This window comes from Oryctolagus cuniculus, chromosome 2 (assembly GCF_964237555.1).
Source record: "Oryctolagus cuniculus chromosome 2, mOryCun1.1, whole genome shotgun sequence".
NCBI classification, from domain to species: Eukaryota; Metazoa; Chordata; class Mammalia; order Lagomorpha; family Leporidae; genus Oryctolagus; species Oryctolagus cuniculus.
This window is the reverse complement of record NC_091433.1, coordinates 3,657,006-3,680,709: the sequence shown is the minus strand read 5'-3', so window position 1 is coordinate 3,680,709 and position 23,704 is coordinate 3,657,006. Positions and strand designations below refer to the sequence as shown.

The 23,704-nt window shown below is 62.1% G+C and overlaps 1 protein-coding gene across 9 annotated transcripts in view; it reads right to left on the bottom strand.

The window, feature by feature from the left end:
• The window catches only part of JAKMIP1 (janus kinase and microtubule interacting protein 1), a 136,424-nt gene that overhangs the window by 99,181 nt on the left and 13,539 nt on the right, over positions 1–23,704 (bottom strand). Inside the window, exon 1 of one of the 9 annotated variants that reach the window (XM_070068026.1) lies at positions 19,483–19,654. The exons of 7 other annotated variants lie outside the window; for them this stretch is intronic. The gene's annotated coding sequence lies outside the window, so the exon portion shown is untranslated. Of the gene's footprint in view, positions 1–7,369; positions 7,414–19,482; positions 19,655–23,704 lie in introns of those variants that run through there. One more of the 9 variants, XM_070068028.1, reaches the window with a different exon arrangement.

The window sequence follows — 23,704 nt, the reverse complement described above, 5'->3', positions numbered from 1 at the left end:
CTGCGGAGGAACGGCCTTGCAGTTCTGTACACTGGGAGCAGGAAGATGGGGCCGGGCATGGGAGGGCCCGGGGCAGGACATGAGAAGCGCCCCTGACCCTGAGCCTAGGAAGGCTGCCGTGACCTTTGAACCTTGGCATTTCAACTCTGCTTCGTGGATCTGGATCCGTACACAACTTCACTCCTGCACCAGGAGGTCTTCAAAGTGCTTTGATAGAAGTGAGCATCCCTAGCAAGTTCACACAGACCCACGCCTAACCGCCCACCTGCTGACCTGAGGCCAGTCTTTCCTGTAACAAGCCCCACCTGCCTGTCCACTGCACAGGCCACCGCCTGCAAACCCAGCTCCTCCTAGAGTCTCCTGGCACCTGCTCCCCACTCCAAAGCACCCCGATTCCTGCCCAGAGAGCCCGCCATCCCCGCCCAGCCGGCCTCGGCTGCAGAGGTCTCCCGATGACCCGGGCTTGGTCCCAGGGCAGACTGGAGTCTGGGCTTGCGGGAAGCCCGTTCTCTCAGCTCCCTGAGAGGCCCTGGCCCTCCCTAGGCTCAGTCTCAGTCTCTGAAAGACAGGGATTTGCCCAGGACGGTGTTCCCAAGCCACAGGCCCCCAGTCACTGCTGAGATTTCTGTGCAAAATGCGTACAACGTGCAGCTGCTTCCAACATCAGCTTTACTGGGGCGCAGGCCCACAGGAGTGTGCAGATTGCAGTTTTAGCAGTAGACACGGAGTGTTTCTGAGAACACCGCAAAGTTCCTGTAGGCCCCTTTGCAACTTCCTTTATTTGTCTGATATTTGTCTTTAAAATTGCTTCTAAAAAAGCACATACCACTTCAGCCTTACTCTAAACAAAGGTATCCACAAAACCCTAATTGCTAGCCACAGTTTCCCCAACACATGCTAACACATTACTAAAAGAAAGCATACTTGTACGCACACCATCTAAAATCCTCTGTATCGAGAGACACGCATTCTTGTCTCGAGTGGGTAGGAAGCCTGAATTAGAATATAACTTTACTGGGGCCAGCGCTGTGGCCCAGCAGGGAAAGCCGCTGCCTGCAATGCTGGCATCCCGGACAGGCACCAGTTCCAGTCCCGGCTGCTCCACTTCTGATCCAGCTCCCTGCTACTGGCCTGGGAAAAGCAGAAGATGGCTCAAGTGCTTGGGCCCTGGTATCCACGCGGGAGACCAGGAAGACGCTCCTGGCTCCTGGCTCCTGACTCTGGACTGGCCCAGCCCTGGCTGTTGTGGCCATCTGGGAAGTGAACAGCGAATCAACAATCTCTCCCTTTGTGTCTCTCCCTCTCTCTCTGTAACTCTGACTTTCAAATAAATAAATCTGTATATTTTGGTGTAAAAGCAATTTTGCGGGTGAGCACTGTGGTGAGCAGGCTGCCACCTGGGCGCAGTGCCCCCATCGCACATCAGAGTGCTGCTGCAAGTCCCAGTCGCCCTGCACTGCTGCCCCACCTCTGCCAATGGCCCTGGGAAGCAGCAGGCTATGCTCAGGTACTTGGGCTCTTGCCACCCATGTGGAAGAGCCCGATGGAGCTCCTGGCTCCTGATTATGGCCTAGGCCAACCCCAGCTGTTGGGGGCTCTGGGGAGTGGACCAGCAGAACACCTCTCCCCCACCCCACCTCCCCGTCACTCTGCCTTTCCAATAAATAAGTCTCTTCTTTTTATTTTTATTTATTTTTTTTTTTGACAGGCAGAGTGGACAGTGAAAGAGACAGAGAGAAAGGTCTTCCTTTTCTGTTGGTTCACCCCACAATGGCCGCTGCAGCCAGCGCACCGCACTGATCCGAAGCCAGGAGCCAGGTGCTTCCCCTGGTCTCCCATGCGGGTGCAGGGCCCAAGCACTTGGGCCATCCTCCACTGCACTCCCGGGCCACAGCAGAGCTGGCCTGGAAGAGGAGCAACTGGGACAGAATTCGGCGCCCCGACCGGGACTAGAACTTGGGGTGCCGGCACCGCAAGGTGGAGGATTAGCCTATTGAGCCGCGGCGCTGGCCCATAAGTCTCTTCTAAAAGCTGGAACCCACATGGTGTCCTACTCCTCCTTCCCTGTGCTGTGCTGGGAGGGGCCTCACACACACAGCAGAGGAGCCGAGCGCCGTGTGAAGCCCCGTACAGCCCCAACAGCCCGGGTCACCACCTTCCGGATGACAAAGCCTTGCACACAGCCGGTGCTTCTCCAACACTGGCTGCCAGCCAGCGGGAGAGCTCAAAGCCCATCTCTGTAGCCCCCTAGGCCGTCTCTGCCTGGCCAAGTGCTGCCAGCCGCAGTGAGACTTTGTGCAGAGTTGACAGGCAGGTGGGAGACTCGGGTCTGCAGCAGAGCCCACATGGGGAGGAGCAGGGGAGGCAGCAGACAGAAATCCACAGAAGTCCCAAGAGTGGCATCTGGGAAAGCTGTCCCCAGTCCTCAGTATGCTGTTCACACATGGTCTATTACGTTGTTTTAATAAATCCGTCATTTTCACATAAAAACCACTGCAAAAAAAAAAAAAAAAAAAGCGCTCTCGGATGTCAACTCTGCACGCCCACAAAGGACTTGCCCCAAACAGTGAGAAGAGCCCAGTCCCTTCCAAGCAGTGAAAGCACAGAACCTCCTGGGCCCCAGTCAGCCAAGGCATCTGTGGGATGATGCTAGAAGGAGACACCACTGAAGAGGCCGACGCAGACTTCTGGGACAACTTCCAGTCCCTGCACTGCATGCAGGGGCCACTGCACCCCACCCCAGGACACCCCGTTACCAACAGCTATCATCTAACCCCTCCAGACAACCCTCCCAGCCATACAAACCTCTGCCCCTGCTGACCACACCTAGCCACGCCCGTCGCCTCTGCCCACATGTCAGCCAGACAGCCCTTCCTGCCTTCCCCCTGGAAAACTCCTACTCACTCCTCAAAGGCCCATCCCCTCCCGGGGAAGTCTCCCAGCACAGAGCACACAGGGACTGGGCCGAGCCGGGGTGCAACCAGGTTCTAAGGGGCCTCCCTCCTGATCTGTGTGGAAAGGAACTGGCAGCCCAGCCCCTCGCAGGTGGTGGGAGCAGAGACAGACCCCCAGACCAGGGCAGCAGGAAGGGATCTGTGGGGACACTGTGCAGCGCGCAGTGAACCTGGATCTGGGACAACAAAGCCAATTCTGTGGCATCAAAGGCCAATGACCGCTTGCAGATTACACCCACGATTCCCCTCCAGGGACCCAGGAGGCCTGCAACCGACCACCGCAGCTCCCAGGGCCGGGCCCTGCCCACGGCAGCTCTGTTGGAAGCACCTTACACTACACCCTCACGCCAGCCCTGGGAAGTTGGCTCCAACCACTACCATCCCATTTCAGAGATGAAAAAAAAATTAAGGGAAGGTCAAGGAGCTTGCTCCAAAGCTCACAACCCTCAGTGGTGTTCAAATCCAGGCGGCCTGGCACCGAGGCCGGCTGTGGGGGCTGCAGGAACTACAGCACCCCCCACCTCACACTGAAAACCACCCAATTCACCCTGCAGACCAGGGAGCACTCGGTGACAGGGAGCTCACCCACGTGCTGGCCCCCGGGGCGGGGGGGGGGGGGAGAAACCAACAAAATTCTGCTAAACAGCCAGCAACCCAAAGTACCACGGAACACTCGTGCAACGGGTCATCACGCCACTCCAGCTGGAGCTCGGCCAGCTCCCATCCTGGTCCAAGTCGGCATCTGTGGGGAGCAACCCGGACTGGACTGAGTTACTGGAATTAAGACTTATTCTATGCATCTGCTCTCCCACAATATGGCGCTGGGAGAGGAGTAAAAACAGCTCCTACCCAGCTGCCTCTCACCAACTTGACAAGCTGCAGGACCTGCTCCTGATTGGAGGAGAGCAGTGTACTCGGCGTGTGGGCAGCCGAGTTAGGATTGGCGGAGGAGGACTATAAAGGAGGAGAGAGACGGCATGCACCAGGAACATCTATCTGAAGGAACACCTGTGCAGCCCCCGAGAGAGCCGGCCGGCGGTGTGCCGCTCCCCTGCGGAAGTGGGGAATGTGGCAGGGGGAACCGCCCTTCCACGGAGGTGGAAGGGACAGTAGCCAACCCGGGAAAAACCAGCAGCAAACCCTGGGAGGGCCGAGCAGACAAAAGAACAGCGCAGGGTCCTGTGTCGTTCCCCCACGAAGACGGGGAGCGACAGGCATCCCTGCGCCGACTGGGCTTGGTAAAATGCACTTCCCAGGCCCCGCCTTCGACCTAAGGCCTGGCAACACCTGGGGGCGGAGCCCGGCACGGAATGCCCCCACACACTCACGCTGGGAAGCGCGGTGGGGATGGATACCCACTGCCACAGAACGAGTCGGCTCCTGAGCACTTTGCCCCACGAAGGGGTCCCCGCGCCCACCCTCGACACGAAACGTCTGCTGACTGAACAGACCAGTCCAGGAAGCACTCCGCAGTGACCGGCGGGTGTCTGTAAGCAGCCGACTCGTCCCAGTGTGCTTGGGAACACCGGGGCACCCTCTCCCCCTGCTGCGCCCAGCACAGGGCCATGTGGCAGCACAGAGCCCGCCCTCGGCAGCCGCCCACCAACCGAAGAATGAAAGAATCGCTGCGCCGCACGGGTCCTGGGATGTGCACTCTGCAACCAGGACGCATCTCACACCCAGTGTCCTGCCCTCGTCTAACTGGCAGCGTCCTCCACCTTTCGCTGCATCTCCCAAGAGGTGGCGTCTTGGATGTCACAAAACACAGCACCTACCAGAGTCCACATTTCTGATTTAAAGACCTAAATCAGACGTCCCCGCAGCTAACATATTGTCAGGTACTCTTGTTCTTAGGATCCGCAAGGGGGGAAAAAAAGCCAGGGCCATTAGTGGTGAGCCTTCAGCCTCGGGCTCAGCTGCCGAGATGCAAATGGAACGCGTGCACCTGTCTGCGCCTGGGCCGCAGCGGGCGGACAGGAAGGGTCAGCGCAGGCCCCACCCGGGCTGGATCCCTCTGGCCCACCACGTGTGGCTGTTCAAGGCACCAAGAGGAACCTCAAAATGCTCGGAAACGTGGCGGTGGCTGCATAAATCCAGGCAACTCCTGATATGCAGGAAGCCACAAAGGCACCCACGTAGGAATGCTCAAGGTTTCAAGCAAAACCTCTGCACGCACTTTTCAGAATTTACCTTTTTTGACTGAAGTCGAACATTTTCCCAATCTTTTCATGAGCCAGTGGTGTAGACCACCGCAGCGATTAGGAGCCGGGGTATGGAGGCCAGAATTCCAGCTCGGCCGCCTCCCCCAGCAGCCTCGGCCGCCTGCGTGTGAGCCGGGGCCAAGTGCGGGTTCACATTCCCTGTGCGGGTTCACATTCCCTGTGGGTGCCACCCGCCTTTCCGGAGGAGGCACCAGCCCAGAGCACCACACCAGCAGGGTCTGAGCAAGGGGCGCCAGGCCCCCGCCGCTGCGTGAGCTCTTTCTACGCTCATTCTATTCCCCCCGAGTGGCAAGCCAGCAACGCCTCTGCAGCTCAGAACTATCCGGGCCACGCCTCCAGGGCTGCAGCTACAGAAGCGAGCTGTGAGACACGGCAGGTGTCACCCCGTCCATGCGGGCGGCCCTGGTCACGTGACCCCACTTCTCTCCGCCTCCCTCCCCTACCTGGACAGTGAGGAGGGTGAGGTGAACCCTCCCAGAGTGGAGGACAGGTCAGCAACATCACACAAACTGCACGCACACATCCTGGCTCCGCCCTGTGGACACGCCCGACTCCTACCAGTGGTCATGAGCACTTGAAGGCCAAGAACCTTCCATTCGCAGGGACAGGAGCGGGGTGGGGGTGTCTGCCTGCTTCAGCTGGGTGAACACAAGCCCAGGAGGCTTTCTGGTGGATGCACAAAGGCCTTTGGGGGTCGAGGGTTTGGAGAGGCAGGCGACCTGCCACTCAGCTGGTGCCCAGTGCAGGGCGTGGCCAGACACAGTGGTGAGCCAACGTTGGAACCCAAGCAGAGGGTGTGGGATTGGGATTGGAGCCACAGTGCGGCCACGCTGAGGCAGACAGAAAGGATGAGGGGTTGAAGCGGGTGGACTGGTCACCCCCGTTAAGCCATCTGGGACCCTTCAGACAGCGGCCATCACCCCCCGGCAGGAAGTCCATCTTTTGGGCTTGGAAAAGAAAATATGGTTTAAAAACTTCAAACTGGACGTCTGTCCCTCTCTGTGGAGGTGGAAGCCAGGGCTGCTCCAGGGCCAGGAGTCAGAAGAGGAAGTCCACGGGCGGATGCGAGGACGTCCACAGCTACGTCAGAGGCACAAGCTGGACAGGCAACAGCTGACCCACAGACAGATCAAGCCAGACGCCCACCCAGATCCCCACAGCAAAACAGGTGCATCACAGACGTAAATAAGACCAGAAAACCACAAATCAACTAAAATCAAACACCGGAAACCCGCAGGGAGGAGACAGGTCCGAGCACGCGCGCGACACAGAAAGCATGGACCTCTGCCCAGCAGAAGCGTGGGGGGGAGAACGCCAGGCCACACGCACGTCACCCCAGCGTGGCCCGGGCCAGCCGCCCTCATGGATCCAGTGCAAGCACCACGCCAGCAGAAAAATGAGTAACAGTAAGGAAGGAAGTTTTCCAAAGAACTGCAGACGGCCCTGTGCAGACAGCAGCATGTCCCAGTCTCACGGGGACCAGAAACCTGAGGCCTGGGCTGAGGGTGCTCCGCGGGCAGAGTTAAATACGCATGGTCGGCGACGTCCTGGGAAGAGCTGGCCCCGTGTCCGGGGTGGGTGCAGACGGCACAGGCTTCCTGGGGAGCTGCTTGGCAGTCTCTGAAAGCCGTGAGGTCGGACTGGGTTTTCTCGGTAGGTTCCCTCCTAGGATCCATCCAAAGAGGACGCACAAAGGCGGGCGGCGAGGGACTGGGTACGTAAATGGTGAATGGGAAGTGTGGAGGCCAAGGACGCCACTCATCACACCTGCTGTTTGAAAAGTGGACGGCAGACAGGGGCACCCCCTTTCTCAGGGGGAAAGATCCACACGAGACACCCAGCGACAGTGCAGCCCTATCAGTAGGAAACAAAGAGAGTGACACCCGTGTGGCGGCAGAGAAAGGGGACGGCTTGAGGGTCCTCAGAAGGGAGGCGGAGCACTCATCAGAGAGCAGGGAAGAAAGAGCAATGGGAGCGGAGTGGGGGAGGGCGGGGGCCAGCCAAGAGCACCGAGAAACTGGGTCAGAGGGAGCAACGGCCCCGGGAGGTCAAAGCCACGATGAGCTACAAGCAACGGGGTTCTAGAGTCCCCTGGAGCCGCTGGATAGGGGCACTGCCAAAAGCAATGGCTTGCTTGCCTGTACGCTAGCAACCTCCAATTAGCGGGGAACTCTGAAAGGTGATCCCACTTACAGGCAGGTCAAAAGGAGCCAGGAACAAACTGCACGGAATGTTCAGGAGAGAGAAGACAATGGAACTTCTTTGTGAAGGAAACAGAAGAAACTGAAGCGACAGCCACACGGCGCTGCCCCGAGCCCAGGCCCCCCTTCTCTCTGCACCTGTGCCCCACCCCCCAGCCCTGGGACCTCGTTCCCACTGTCCCCACACCTGCCTCCCGCATCCCGGCCCCTCCAGCGCCCCCTGTCAACATCCCTCAGTCAATACAACCAGAAGACTTCCCTCTGCCCCCACCCTGCGGCCCTCAGCCCCCCGCCCAGTGCTTCCAGGCTGCCTCCTCCTGCCGTGGGAGAGTTGGGGCTGCCTCTTCGCACCCCTGCTGGCTACCGCCACACCGAATCCACAGGCCTCCCCACGTGCAGGCCCCGTGCTGGAGCACGCCAGCCCCAACATCTCATTCAGCCACTGACTGGGGAGACAGCGACTTTGCCCTCATTCTTTGTACAAACAGATGCCCAAGAAACTAAGGGATCAAGGCACGCACACCACCTAGGCATGGCTAACCCAGCACCCACGCTCTTCCCAGTGCAGTGGCCCTGCGCGCGGTGGGCGGGGTGTCTGCCAACGGAAGTCCCCAGGGACCATCAGAGCCCCCAGCAGAGGCAGACGCGGCCTTGGCAAGCGGGGACCCACCTGACCGAGCATCGCGCCCTCACGGGGCCCAGTAGCAGCAACACGATTGCTGGGTGCAAGGCAGGGAGGCTCCGCAGTGCAATGGTGCTGTCGGCCTCCATTCAGAAGGACTCCCCTGGGGGCAGGCGTCTGACATAAGACACCCACGGAGAGCCCGGCTCTGATCCTCGGCCCTGGCCCAGGAGCCCAGCGTCCTGCTAACACAGCCCCTGAGAGGCAGGAGCGCCGGCCCAGTGACTGTGTCCCCACCAATCACTTGGGAGACCTGGGCTGCATTCCTGACTCCCACCTCAGCCCCAGGCCAGCCCTGGCTGCAGCAGGCATCTGTGGAGGGAACTAGCGTATGGGAATCTGTCTGTCTCTCTCTCTCTCTGCCTCTCAAATCGTTTTTTAAAAAGCTCCCTCTGGGGGGCCAGCGTGGTGGCGTAGTAGGCCACAACATACTGGGCTTCTGCCTCCAGCACCAGCACCCCAGTTTGTGTCCTGGCTGCTCCTCTTCCAATCCAGCTCCCTGCTACAGCCTGGGAAAGCAGTGGAAGACGGCCCAGCTCCTTGGGTCCCTGCACCCACATGGGAGACCTGGAAGAAGCTCCTGGCTCCTGGCTTCGGATCGACCCAGCTCCAACTGTTGCAGCCATCTAGGGAGTGAACTGGCAGATAGAAGACCTTTCTCTCTGTCTCTCTCTGTGTCTGTAACTCTACCTCTCAAATAAACAACAACAACAAAAATCTTTTAAAAAATAAATAAATAAATAAAGGTTCCCCCTGGCCACCAGGTGGGCTGGTCACCAGGGGGGAAAGGTGGAAGCAGGAAGGGCTGTCGCGCTGCCCAGGCCAGAGGATGCCACCCCCAGTGGGCAGGCTGAGGGGCACAGGGGAGGGGTCTGGTGAGACAGCATCATTGCCAGCAAACACCTGCAAGGTCCTCTGAGATCTACACCCCTCTGCCTCAGACCACATGTCGTCCTGCTCTGGTCCACTCCTCCCAGCCACACTCCTGCGACCCCTCAAGCCAACCAACACTCCTGCCACAGGGCCTCTGCACAAGCCACTAGCACTTCCTGGAACTTGGTCCCCTCCACCCCTCACTTCCTTCAGGCTTCCAGTCAAACCCAGCCAGAGTGACACTTCCTCTGGAACTCGGCAGCACCTCCAGCACCACACGCTGGCTGGACGTGTACGCCCCTGGAGCTCCCCGAGGGCAGGGGCCAGGTCCTCCAGGACCAACAGGAGACACAGAGATGGAGATGCACGAGGGGCACCTACCAGGGGTAGGAGGCCACCTGCAGCTTGGAGACCCCAGGATGCCAAGAACGTGGCTCAGTCAAGACCCAAGGCCTCGGAAGCAGGGAAGCCAATGGTGTAACTCCCGTCCCAGGCCAAAGGCCCGAGGGTATGGAGGGCGTGGTGGGGGACAGGGCAGCGGTGTGCATCCTGGTCCAAGGTCAGAGAGCCAGGAGCCCTGATGTCCAAGGGCAGGAGGAGGGGGGAGGGACACTTTGCTGCCCTTTTTCGGCTGTTTGGGCGCAGCTGGTGGGGTGCTGCCTGCACACCCAGGCACATCGTCCCCACTCAGCCCAGCGACTCCCCCTCACAAACACCCCAGACTAACGCCCTCCCGGCTCGCCGCTTCTCCGTCAGCCAGCCAGGCTGACACCCAGAGCCAGCCCTGGGCCCAGCACACAGGAAGCGCCCGGTGCCAGGGGGGTCCTGCACAGCCAGAGCGTCTGCTCAGAGCAGGCCCTGCAGGCGAACTCCAGGCAGGGGCCCTGTCTTGGTGAAGGCATCCATCCAACGGGGAAGACCCCAGAGGGAGACAGGACCCTGGAGCTCTGAGAGTGCCCACGGGGTCACCAGGGCTGGGGCCCCAGGAGGGGCTCCTGGGGAAGGCGGCCCAGGGCTGTGCGTGAACCACAGGAGCCAGCCGGCTGGGGGCACGGGCTTGGGGGAGAGCCAGCTCTCATCGGAGACCAGTTCTGAGCACGCAGAGGAAATGCGTGTCTCTCCAGGCGTCCAGCTGGGATGCTTACCAACCGCTTCCTGCACGCCAGGCCTGCAGTGCCAGGAAGCCAGGGCCCCGAGCTATGCCCAAAGGGTGGGAGGGCCAGACGTAGCAGACAGCCCTCCACTGAGCAGACCCCAGGAGCGGGCTCTGAAAGGATGGGGCCTGGCCCAGGGTGGGGAAGGGCCAAGTCACCTGGATGAGGAGGTCCCCAAAGACCCTGACCAGCAAGAGCCACCTGCCACTCATCATGGCCTGACAGGCAGGGAGCAGGCTGGCCACACCCAGTGCAGACAGAGCCCAGTGAGGGCATCCAGAGCTGCAGGGGGCCGGGGCGGCTGGGAGCGCACGTAAAAGCAACCTGGCAGCTTCCTGCCTGCAAGGACATCGCCACTACGCCCTCCCACCCCGGGCCAGCCCAGCAGCCAGGCAATGCCTCACCGCGGCCACTGAGGCCACAGCCTCCCACACACGAGATGCCGGGGACTCTTGGCTCTGCTGTCTCCTCAAATCCAGCTCCCGGCCTGGCGTGACTTTCGACAGGAAGAAGCAGCCGTGCCCCCGGAGCCCTTGGCCGGGGTTCTGCAGTGCTCGGACGACTGGGCTCCCAGGAGGAGCACAGCGCCAGCCTCCTGGGGCTGCAGGAACAAACGACCACAGACACGGGGCTACAAACAGCACACAGGGCTTCTCTCACAGTTCTCAGGCCAGAAGTCAGAACGCTCACGTGTCTGCCAAAGTCAAGGTGCTTCTGGGCCCTTGCCCCCGCGGGCGGCCCCAGGGGAGACTCCTCCCTCACCACACCCAGCTGCAGGTGGCTGCTGGCATCCCTGGGCTGTGGGCGCACCGCTCTCCCCTCTGTTTCCACGCCACCTCGTCCTGGGTGCCCGCTGGATCACCCTCGGCCTCACTCTGGACAGCCGGAGCAAGCGCCAAGCCTCAAAATTCCCCAGCACACTCCTACCACATAAAGGAACATCCACACGCTCCACCAGATTGTGGACCTGTCTTTTGGAGGACCACCCACTGGAAATCAACCAACAGACAGGGCCCGCACACAGCACCTGCAGGGGGCGCTGCACACTCCCATCCGACGGCTGCAGGCCCTCCAGGTGAGCTGTGTGGGCTTGGGCAAGCGCCTGACCCTCTCTGTGCCTCAACTTCTTCGTCTGTAACAAGAGTCCCCACCCCAGGGCTCAGCAAGCATTGCACACAGTATTCCATATCCCGGGTCAAGCCCTTGGAGCCACAGCTGTCATCCGGGGGGGGGGGGGGGGATGAATCCTCGGGGCCCTCTCTCTTACACACACACACACACACACACGCACACACACACAGGCTGCTCCTCTGCAGGCCCTGTCTTCCATCCAGGCACCCAGGCCCAATGCTGTGCTTCCCCCACACAATCCCTTCCATCCTGCAGCCAGCCAGCCCCAAGCCCAGAATCTCCAGCCACCTCCCTACTCGCCGCTGGGCCCCCAATGTCTCCTCGCCCACCCTGAGACAGGCATCTTCTTACACAGCAACGGGACCCTGGAGCGGGTGAGGGACAGCAGCCGGGGCTGACACCACGGGCATACGACCTGCGCAGTCACCACAGCCCTGAGCTTGGAGGGGCCACGCCGCTGAGTGCTCTTCTGTCACCGTCTGGAAACTCGTACCCTGCTCGGAACAGGGCGCCTTAAAAACCGTGCCGTCGGTCCTGAGCGCTGCAGGCCTCCACGGGCTCGTGGGGCAGGCCCTGCGCTGCGGCGGCGCCCGCACCCTCTCACTCGCGCCTCGCCGGGAGGGTGTCGCCAGCCTCATTGCACATGTGTGGCCTGCCCCAGGGCGCGGGGCTACCCACACCTCTGGGGGTGTCTCACATGTCCTTGTGAGCACCTCCCCTGAGAACCAGGAGACGAGTGACTGTCCTGGCTCGGAGCCTGCAGCGGCGAGAGCTCAGACCCAGCTGGGCCCCTGGCACCCAGCGCCTTCGTCTCCCAGAGAGGGTGGCGCTGCGCCCGTGAAAAGAAGCCGACCGTCCACATCAGCCCTGGCAGCCTCCACAGACACACAGCCAGCAGATGAGACCTGCAGTCAAGAGGGACGTGCAAGCCACAGCCCGCTGGGGTAGGACCTCCCCCCCGCCCCCCGGCAGGAGGGCCGGACAGAAGGGCCCCTGCCATCGCGAGTGTCGGAGACGATGCCCAGAAGCTGGGCCCCTCGCGCACGGCCGGTGGGGACGAGAAACTCCGCAGCCACTTCCCGGAGCAGCTGTGATCCCGTCACTCCTCTGCTGAGCCCGGGACGCGAGGACTGTCACACTGACACAGGAACACGGGTGCTCACGGCAGCCGAAAAACGGAAACCACCCAAGTGTCCATCAGCCACAGAAAAGAAGCAAGCCGTGGGATGATGAATGTGTATTTTGTGGAATATCATACAGCCATCAAAAAGAACAAAGTCCTGATCTACACTACAACGTGGGTGAACTCTGATCGCATTTAGCCACATGAAGAAAGCCAGTTACCAAAGCTGACGCGTGAAATGATCCATTTGTGTTAACCGTCTGGGGTAGGGACAGCCAGGGGGACAGAAAGTGAGTGAGGTTTTCAGGAGAAGGAAGAGGGGTGGCTGCTAGTCGGTGAGGGTTGGGATTAGACAGCAGTAGGGGCATGCAGAGAATGCACACAGGTGCACCGGCACGGGTGGAGGGCGGGCCCACGGCTGGTCTCACGGTGAACTGCTTACTGAAGCTGTTTCTACAAACAAACACTATGTACTAGGGTAGACAGCGCTCCCCAAAACCACACCCTTCCCGGCAGCTCCGACCGCGCCATTACTTGGAAACAGAGTTTCTGCAGATGAGGCCACGCTGGGACAGGGCAGACCTGTGTCCTTCTAAGAGGGGACGGAGACACACAGAGGGCGGCGGGCCACGTGCCCACGGAGGCAGAGGTTGGTATGACACCCCACAGGCCGAGGAACCCTGGACCACCAACTACCACCAGCCGCTGGAAGAGAGGGGAAGAGGACTGCCCCGAGCCCTCGGAGGGCGCACAGCCCAGCCAGCACCCAGGCCTGACTGCGGGGCTCCGGGGCTGGAGAAGCACGCTGCTGCCGGCAGCCACCCGGCCTGCGGCACGTGGTCTCAGCGGCCTCAGCACACCCAACGTGTGCGTGTGCGCGTGTGTGCACATGTGTCTATGACTCGCTTTCACACCGACTCTCACCTGTCAGCAGAATCAGCCACACACAAAGCCTCGAGGCTGACAGGAGCCACGTCCTCGCCCGAGCCCGCCACGGGCAGCATGGCCATTCGGGGACACAGACATTCGGCCACAGCCTCAGAGCGCAGCCTTGGGGGTGGGGCAGCTCATGTAAGCTCTGTGTGCTCTCCGATGGGGGCCCCGTAACAAAATTACCCATCAGCGCGTCCAGCAAGGCAGGGCTACGGCTTCCCTGCCCCGCTTCACAGAGGAAGAAGGAGCCCGGAGAAGCTGCCCCGGGGACCAGCGGCCCCGCGGCCCTGCAGGAAAGCATGGGTGGGTGGCCTTCGGGTCTCCCTGACTACAAGGGGAGGCTAGGAGCGAGGGGCGGGAAGAACCGCTCCAGAGCGGCTGCAATGAGAATCATCTAGAAACCAAAAATTCTCCCTGCAGGCTCCGCCCATCCCAGTAACTGGGGCTCAGGTGGGAGGCAGGCCTGGCATTGTTTAAGCCCCACAGCTGACCCCAACGGACCGCCGACGCTGTGGCCCTCCATTCTGGGCACCTCCATTCCAGGTATGGCATCACGTGGAAGCTGGTCAGAAATACAGGACTTCCAGACCAATCCAGACTCACTGAACCTGAACCCGGGGCGGCCCAGCGGTCGGTGGTGACCGGACACAGGTTCACTGTGAGAACGGCGCGTCTGCAGGCCGGCCACTCAAAGTGGGCGTGCAGCCCAGCAGCCAGCGCCCCGGCACCCGGGACGAAGCAGGGCTCAGGCTCACCCGGACGCCCTGAGTCACCGCCAACCACAGCAGGGACAAGACCAGAGTCCTACTAAAGACGATGCGCGCTCCTCACAGCCACTCCGAGGGCAAGGCCGGGGCCACATGTGCCCGGCTCCAAGAGTCACACAGGGCCCGAGGGGAATGGGGAATAGGACGTGAGGTGGTACAGGGTGTGATTCTCGGACCACCTGGCAAGCTTGCAGACGCAACATGGGCGTCAGGGCTGAACCACAACCCCAGCAGGCACAGTGTGGCCCCTGCCGCTCGAGCCTCACCCGGATTACAGGGCTGGCACAACAGGTGCACAGACACACCCCGGAGCGTTTTAATTCTAAGTCTCACTGCTGCCACCATCGCCACCATTAGCCCACCTCATCACCTCCACCACAACCACCACTACCACATCATCACCACCGTCACCATCCCCTCCCCCACCCTCCCCTCCACCACCCCCATCCCCTCCTCCACCACCATCTCCTCCACCCTCCCCTCCACCACCACCCTCTACCACCACCCTCCCCTCCACCACCACCATCCCCTCCACTACCACCATCCCCTCTACCACCACCATCCCCTCTACCACCACCAGCACCCCTTCCTCCCATTCTCACCGCCCTCATCATCACCACCACCAACCGCATCACCCTCCTCACCTGACCGCCACCCTCCTTCCCACCACCACCATCACACCACATCAGCCTGGATAAAGAAAGGCAACGAGAAACGGAACACGCTCCGGAGCCGCTGGAACACAGCCTGCGTAGGGGAGACAGACTCCCTATGTCTCGGATACTACCGACTCAACCTCAAAGACGACCCGGAGCCAGCACCGCGGCTCACTAGGCTAATCCTTCGCCTTGCAGCGCCGGCACACCGGGTTCTAGTCCCAGTCGGGGCACCGGATTCTGTCCCAGCCCCACTCTCGTCCCGCAGGTCACACCTCCGAAACATCAGTGCCACACTTCCCACAGCCAGCACGCGGCCATCACACCAGCCAGGCCCCTCCAACAGGGCGGGAGAGCTCGGGGACTCGGCTCCGAGTGAAGCTTGCTCCTCCCACCACCTGCGAGCTCTGGCCAAGATGCCAGCCCCACAGCTGTCCCTCTGCTGAATGGTGACCTGCCCCACGGACTGACCAGACGACCCGCACACGACGCTAGCCAATCTGAGCTGCAGGAAACAAGCACCCTACTGACGAGCGACCTGAGCCAGGCTCTCGTCAGCAGCCCCAGCCCCGGCCTTTGTGCCTCCAAGACCCCCCGCCAGGCTGGCATCTTCTGGGCCCTGGGTGGGAAGGAGAAGCCAGCTCCGACTCCATCCATACAGCAGCCTGTCAGCCCAGCCAGCACGGCACACGTGCCAGGGCACAACCAGCCAGGCCACAGGACCCGGGGGTAGCAGTGACCACGTCTGCCTCAGTGACCCTCAGTCCCCAGATGCACAGGGCCCTAGGACTCCGCTCCCAGGGGCTGGAAGACACATTACAAGAACAAGAAGGTTTCTCTTACCTGCCAGAATCCGCTCCTGTGGCCTCCTCGCCCAGGACGCGCCCCCCAGGCTGTGCATCTCCTGGGTGCTCAGGAGTGCAGATGGGGATGCGGGAACAGCCGCCACCCTCTCACTCAAGAGCTGCAGCGGAGGGGGCTAACAAGATGGCACCGGGTGAGGTCAGCACTCAGACCCTGGGGGCTTCCTGGAGGAGGTGATCCCCCAGCTGAGCCCTCCAGGAGGCTAAACAATGAAATGAAGAAAAAGCCAGCCCTCTGGGATGTCCACCCATCTCTGGCTATACTCCGGGGAGGAGGGCTGAGCCTTGGAGAGGGGGTGACATCTACCAATTTCTTTATTCTCTTCTGTGTTCGAACAGTCACAATAACAAATACAACTCCAGTGACTTCAAAGGCTATCAAACTTTAGGAAAAATGTAGGAGGGGAACAATGACTTCCGGAGGAAAACTGAGCGAGGCCACAGACCCTGAAGATGCAGCAGCACTCAACAAATCCACAGGAGGCTACACTTCAAGCTGACAATCCTGCGTGGCCCGCGAACGAAGCCAGAAACCTCCAAACGGCCCTCGGCAGAAGAAAGCGTCCCACCCCTGCATGGAGGGAGGAGTACCTCTGCCGAATGCCTTTGTTTCCAAACTGGCTCCCCAGAGGCCGCCCAGAATGGAACCAGGGGGTGAGCAACTGTCTCCACCTCAAGGCGACGGCACCAGAGGGAGGGAGAGGGGCACACGGCAGCAACGCCCCGAGACACCGCCGCCACCAGGAGCCCGTCTTCAAAAACTTCTCATTTTGCAGGGGCTCAAAACCCACAGAGAACTTGCAAGACCAGTGAGTACAGTGAACTCCGGGCCACCTCCACCTGGCTCCACCGGCGGCTGGCACTTGTCCTCTCTCTGCAGAGCCGTGTTCCTATAAATAGCCGTCTATTTTCACGAACGTTTGAAGGTAACTTGCAGGCATCACTACACCTGACCCTACACACTGTGGCTTTTATCTCCTAGACCAATGGCACCGTAAAATCCTGTCAATGATCGGAACCAGAAATCTGACCGCTGCTGTGGCTCATCATTCAAATGTCACGACTGTCACGATGAGGGCCTAAAAATACCAAAACCTCACTCTTCTTGACGCGGGCCTCAGAGCACTTCTTAGAGTGCGAGTGTGCACGCGGGGACTTCAGAAAGTTCATGGAAAAGGCCACGATGAGTTTGTTTGGGCACAAGAAGCTGGAAAGCCACGCGTGGATTTTTAGGACACACTTTCCACAGGCGTCATGGAGGCCTCCCGGAGATGCTCTGAACCCCGAACTTCCCGGACACCGTGACGTGGAAGAGAAAAGGTGTCCGGCGAAGAACAACCCGTGACGAGTAGCGAGGCGGGAGCCTGGGCGCAGGGATGGGGTTAAACCCCCCGGCTGAAGGCAAGGCTGGTTTGGGTTCCGTGTGTAGGAAATGGGAAGCCACACGCCCTGGGCCTGACAGCCCCTCTGCCCTCGGGAGCTGCCCAAGGTGCAGAGAGCAGGGGACCCGGCCGTGCACCTGTCAAGCTACTGGGCCACTGCTGATGGGCCTTCTCCTGGCCAGGGCCCCAGCTCTGCCCCGACTGTTCCGGAGCAGCAAAGCCTGCTCCCGGGTTACCCCCCACCCCTGCAAGTGCTCCACCCCCGGAACTAGACCAGCAGCACCCAGCTTCCTCTGTCCCCCTACTCTGTTCTGCCACCACCCACTTCCTCAGCCTCTGCCCTATCCGCGCAGCCCCACCTCCCCTTCCACCACGCCACCCGGATCCACGCAGAGCTCTGAGCCTGTGTTCCTACATCATGGCAGTACCCACTGCCCTTCTGAGAATCAAGACAGTAAAACCTATGCACAGACCACGCCGGCTCTCCTCCTGCCTCAAGGGTAAAACCCAAACTCCTGGCCCCTCCTCAGCCGGTCCCACCTTCCAGTCCAAGGTCCCCTCCCCTGCCAGAGTGACCAACGTTGGGGAACAGCAACAGTGACGGGGTGGGGAGTGGGGGGCTCTCTCTGGGGGACCGCTGAGCAGAACCTGCCCAAAGTCACACACTCGTGTGTGACAGCTCCACGACACAGCTAAGTGAGCCCAAACAGGCGCCTTCCTCTGGTGTGAACAAGTCAAATGTGTAGTCAACACCGACCATCTCCACGCAAGCGCTGCTCCTGGACACAGCCTGAGAGGGCGGGCGCCACAGCGGTGGCACAAAGCCTGGGGCCGGACGTCCCTTTTTGCTTCCCGCACTTCCCTCACTTTGGTAAGGAGCTCCAGGTGTCCCCAGCCGCCGGGCTGGAGTTCGGCACAGCGGCTAGGCTGCCGCTGGCAATGCCCACAGCCCACATCAACGCCACTGGGTTCGAGTCCCAGCTCTGCTCCGATGCCAGCCTCCTGCTGGTGCACATCCTGGGGGCAGCAGGTGACGGTCAGGTCCCTGGGTCCCTGCCACCCGGGGAGGAGACCCAGACGGAGCCCCCGGCTCCTGGCTCCGGCCTGGCCAGCTCCAGCTGTTGTGGACATTAAGGGAGTGAATGAGCTCTCTCGCTCCCTCTCTCTGTCTCTCTCTCTCTCCCTTTCAAACAAGTGCAAGTTTAAATGTCCACAGTGGCAATCGCGTCTAGAGTCAGCAGTTCCTAAGTGGCCTCGAGTCCCCCAAGCCTCGAGCCTGCCATTCTCCCTAACACACAGTGACGAAGCGGGGACCGACCCCAGCCAAGGACTCCGCCCAGCGAGGCCGGCTCCCGGTTCCAGAGCTGCACCGGCCCGCCCGCAGCCACAGCAGGTCTGCCGACCCCGGGCTCTCTGCACCTGGACGGGACTGGGGCTTCAGGCCTCCATCGTGTTTTCCCGGTGAAGGCCACGGCTGCCTGAGGTTCCAGCAACAGCCGGCCCTTGGCGCTCAGGGTCGTTCCTAGGAAGAACCTGGCCCCGCCAAGCCCTGTGCCACAGCACCTATTCTAGAACAGTCCGCAAGTACCTCTCCCCTTGCCTCGGCTCCCCGGCACCTACGGTCGGCACAGCACCGGATGCCAGACGCCAGCCCCTGCACACTGCCCCGTACACCCTCCCTTCAGAGGGCACCGCTCGCTGAGGCTGCCGGGTGACGGTCACCAGCACCACGACCACTGAGAACCTGCTACACTTCCGGTGCGACTCCGCACTGACGGCTCAGAGATGGACAAGACAGCGCGGGGTGCGACGGGGGAAGCCCTGACCTCGGCTCTGGGCACAGGAGGGAGCGTGGACAGGCTTCGCTGACAAGGAAGAGGACAGAGACCGGCGCGGACCTGCTGCTCCAGGGCCATCATGGAGGGCTGCCTGGAGGGGGCGTCCTGGAGCCACAGAGACGGCGCGGGCCGTGTCCTGTCCGGCAGGGGATGCGAGGCCGGAGTTGAGCCACGGCCGACCAGAGGGGACGAGGCAGCGTTCCCAAGGCTCAGGTTCAGCCCTGAGGTCCACCTCGTTACCACGCAGCTTACTGTTCCGACCACGGGGCACAGGAGGCAGCGCCACCCCCGTCACTCAGAGACACAAGCAGGGAAACTGAGGCAGGCGGCGCTGGGCGATGCGTCCAAGGTGCCGCTGACCTCGGAGCTGTGGGGCAGCAGGGCTCCCTTCATGGCACCCCCGCCCCGCAGCGCTGGCGGCCTGGCTGTCCGGACGGTGGCCCCCGCCTGGGCCCCCCGACTAGGGCAGCTCAGGGTGGGGCAGAGGGCCCGGCGGGCAGTCTGCCCAAAGGGGAAGGCATCTGCAGACAGTGCAGAGGCCCGAGCTGGACACACGGGACGTGGGGGCAGAGCCCGGCCCAGTCCCCACCCCGCTCTCCCCTCGTCCTGGGTGGGCCTCGGAGAACCATCCCCACCGGCCCGCCCCTCACCGCCGAGCCAGACCCCCGCCCCAATCCCAGCGCCACCTCCGCGGGACCCTCACCGAGTCCCGTCCCGCGTGCGCCCGAGGCTGTGCTGAGCGCGGGCACCCCGTGGGCGCCAGGCACAGCAGCCCCGACACCAGACCTGGGCCCGGCCCCACCCCTGACAAGTCTCCTCAGCACCAAAGCCAGCGCTCCCAAGCCCACCCCCCACTTCCGGGAGCGCCGGCCCCACTTCCGGCTGCCGCCTGGTAGCCAGCCTGACTCCTCCCCTTCCGCTTCCTGTGCTGCCTAGCCACGCCCCCACAGCCATCCAGGGCCTCGACGGTGAGGTGGGGAGATGGCGTGCGCACAGGCAGAAGCCCCGTGGGCATTCACTCCCGCCCCTCTGCAGCTTCCCCGGGCCGTTATCCCAGCCTCGTGTCTGGTCGCTTCCCCAGAGAGGCCCATGCTGGCCGCACCCCCATCTGCGGCCCACAGAGCTTGCACCCCTCGGCCCAGGGCGCACCGGCTCACGGCTTCGTGACCCATGGCCGCCCCGCACTGGGGCCATGCTCAGGGCCGGCAGTCGGAGACTGCGGAGTCCACGACGCCTTCCCGGCTGCGTTCGGGGCCCCACGGTGCTTGTCCAGCGCTTTCTCCGCCGTCTAGGGAAGTCTCGTGCTGCGGCGCCCAGCAGGCTGGACCCTGCCCGGGCCTCGCTCCCGGTGCCACTTTCCCTCACCCAGCGCCCGAGACACTCTCCGAGGACGGCTGAAGCCTGCTCTTGGCTTCCTTCTTCCTTCTCGCCTGCAGGGGCTTGGAGAGGAGGCGCCCCGGGGGCTGGGCAAACCGCTGAGGCCGACCGCACGGCCAGGGCAGGAAGGCACCGACAGCCTGCAACCTGCGCGGGTGCTACCAGCAAGGCCGCACGAACCCAGGCCGCTCGCCCCTACACACACACCCAGCTCTGCTGCAAGGGGGGACCCTGCCCTTGTGCCGGCCAGAGAACAGGGGGAAGCCACAGTAGCCCAGTGGGGTGGGGGAGGGTCTCTTGGGGCGCCACTCGGGCCCCCAGGCCCCAAAGCAGCCTGAAGGATGAGCTGCCCCTTCTCCGGGCCTCCGCTACGCCCAGCAGCAGGCGGGGCTCAGCTCATCTCAGCCCCGCCTCAAGGCTCCCCTGGGAGAAGAGGTCAGCAGTATTACTTCCGGTTGACGTACAAGCCAACAGGTTCCCAAGGGTGAGGTCGCTTGCCCAGGAGCTGCGGCAGCTAAGTGGGTGAGCCAGGACTTGAACCCAGGTCTGTCTGATGCTAAGGCCAATTGCTAGCCGCTCAGAGAGCCACGCCTGCTCTGTGTTCCACCCCCAGGACCACGCCACACCCAGCACGTTCTTAGAAGGCACCGGAGAACACTCTCGGGCTGGACAGGGGCTCCTTCCAGCACACCACGCCTCTGAGAACAAAGCACACGGATAGGAAGGCAAATGCCACGGGATCAGCCCCAACGCTCCCGTAAAACTGGTTCCCCTGCAAACACCAACAACTCCTGACAAAGCTGCTACTGCAACACAGGCGGAACCCACACACCATCCTCACCCAAGGGAGGCGGGAGTTACCAGGTCCAGGAGGATGCGCCGACGCTGCCCTGGGACACCGTGCGTGTGCACAGGCGCTGAGCAGACGGAAGCTCTGGCGACAGGGGCCGGTCCCTGTGCTGTGGGGTGACACACCGTGACAGCGTGCACACCTCAGAATGCAGTACAAGTCCACCACTGCACACCAAATCCCAGCGACAGTCACGGCTCGTCTGTCTCGTTGTCGGCCAGGGACCGCCCTAAGCCCTCCAAATTTCTGAATTTTCTGGAGCCCTGTGAGGCGTGCGTTCTGGTCGCCCCATTTAGCGCCCAAGGCGGGAAGCAGTGAAGCAGCTTGGGCATCAGAACCCAGTTAGCCGGCGCCGGCAGCCGGCGAGTCCAGCCTTAGTGTCCGTGTCCTCGCCTGCTCTAGGCGCCAGCCCTGCCTGAGGGTGGCCGGCGCGTCAGGTAAGGAGCTAAGCCCTGGCCACGCCACGTTTGGAGGGGTCGGGGAGATGACCGCTCCTTCCCCGTGGCGAAAGACCCCGGTGCTCACAAGTTCCTGGAGAAGTGAGTTATTGTACAGGAAGACAGCTCGGCGTCAAGTGGGAAAGGACTTGCTGAAGTGTCCCCATTGGAACGCAACGCCTTTGTGCCTCTGCCGAGATGTGTCACCAGGGTGCCACGAAACCACACTGCCAAGAACAAGCAGCCGGCGACTTCCTGTGCTCGCCACATCTGGCCTGTGGCAGCCACTCAACGTGGCCTCCCTAGGCTGGCGGCTCCCAGGCAGCTCCCTTGCCCACGGAGCTCTGTGCGAACAGAGTGGTGGGTGGAGGGGATGCAGAGGCCACGCGTGCCGCGCCTTCTCTCGGGAAGGCAGCCCCAGAAAGGGTGCAGGGGGAGACCAGGGGCTCCAAGGGGAACATTACAGACGGGCGCTCAGGGGTGGGTGCGCCTACTGCCAGGTCACTACCTGGCTGCTCACCCCAGGTGCCTGTCGGGTTCCCATGGGCTCGGTAGGGTAGGGAGAAGGTCAAGGATGGACGTAGCAGGTGCGGACTGCCCAGGGCAGGTGTGCTGATGGCTCCCCACACCCTCAAGGGGCTCCCAGTGGAATCAGAAAAGTGCTGCCACAAGCCCAGGTGACAACTGGGAGGCCAGGAGCTGCGGGGGCCAGCGTGGTGAGGGAGGGGACGTCTCAAGGGAGCCCTGGCAATGGTGAAGTCAGGACACACAGACAGAGGAACAGGGCCAAGGCAGAGTGGCCTTGAGCAGAGACTGCACTCACTCACTCAGGGCCCAGCAGCACCCTGGTGCCTGCCCCGTGCTGGGCACAGGGGCCTCAGATCTCAGTCTCACGCAGAGCCCCAGCCAGCAGGGAGGAAGGAGCCACACCGCGTGGCCAGAGAGTGACGGGCAGATGCAGGAGGCACCTGCCCTGCCTGGGGGTGGGGGCAGGGTGGGAGGCGGGAGGTGAGCCTGAGTCACAGCTGGAGGTGGTGAGGAAGGGCCTGGCAAGCGCTAGGACATAGTCCTTGTCTCCAGCTGAGTGTCTGTTTCCCCCACTCACAGGGAGGACCCTACCCCACAGCATGAAGGCCGTGGAGAACCAGGCCGAGGGGTGACAGCCTGCTGATAGGATCCGTGACCCAAGAGGAAGACACACGCCAGAGCCCCCTCCCCACTCACAGGGAGGACCCTACCCCACAGCATGAAGGCCGTGGAGAACCAGGCCGAGGAGTGACAGCCTCCCAATAGGATTCGTGACCCAAGAGGAAGACACACGCCAGAGCCCCCTCCCACTCTCCCGCCACCGCACGGGGACGCAGCAAGAAGGCGGCCACCTGTAACCCGGAAGGGAGCCCTCATCAGGAGCCCTGACCTCAAACGCCAGCCTCAGAAACACAGGGAGTGAAGTCCTGTTGTCCACGCCCCTGGGCTCTGGGCCTGTTGTAGCAGCCAAAGCTGGCGCGGACAGTGGAGGACAAAGGGCTTGTGCTTCATCCTGCGCACAGAGCCCCGGAGTGGAGTGACGCGGCCAGCCGTGAGCTCTAGAAAGCTGCACCTGCCCTGGTATGACTGTGCCCTCCTCAGAACAGCCCGAGAGAGCAGACGGGGCCTCCGGGCGCTCCTGCACGGGCCCCGAGCCTGCAAGGTCTGCCCCCCAGAATCAGAGCAAGACGCGCCCCGGCTGCAACCGCAGCTCGACTGCAGCCCTCGGCTCAGCCGGCGACGGCCCTGGAGGCTCCAGCGTCTCAGCGAGAGGACACCTGGGGGATGAGACAGAACAGGGAGCCAGATGTGGCACTCGGGGGCTGGGGCCTGGCTTTCAGACCGCACCCGTGGAGCCCTGGTACCCCTTGAAGACACGTGGGGTGGCGGTCCAGGCTCTGGAGCCACAAATGTTTATCTCGTTGTCCCAGACATAGTAGTTTTGAACTGCAGACACTGAACCAACTCAGGCAAGTGCACACCACGATACCCCTCCGGGTTGCCTCCGCAGGGACCCGGGCTGCCAGGGGAACACTGGGCTTCATGCAGGCCCTGGGGTACAGCCAACGTCAGTGTGAATGCGACCCCAAAAACTCAGGTATTAGAAACTGAATGCCCCAATCCGTGTGTTGATGGTGCCCGGAGGTCATGAGGGCGAGGCCCCGCACGGCACCCCGGCTCTACGCAGAGAGGAGAGCGCGGTGCTGGCCCGCCGCCCGCCCTCCCGCGGCGTC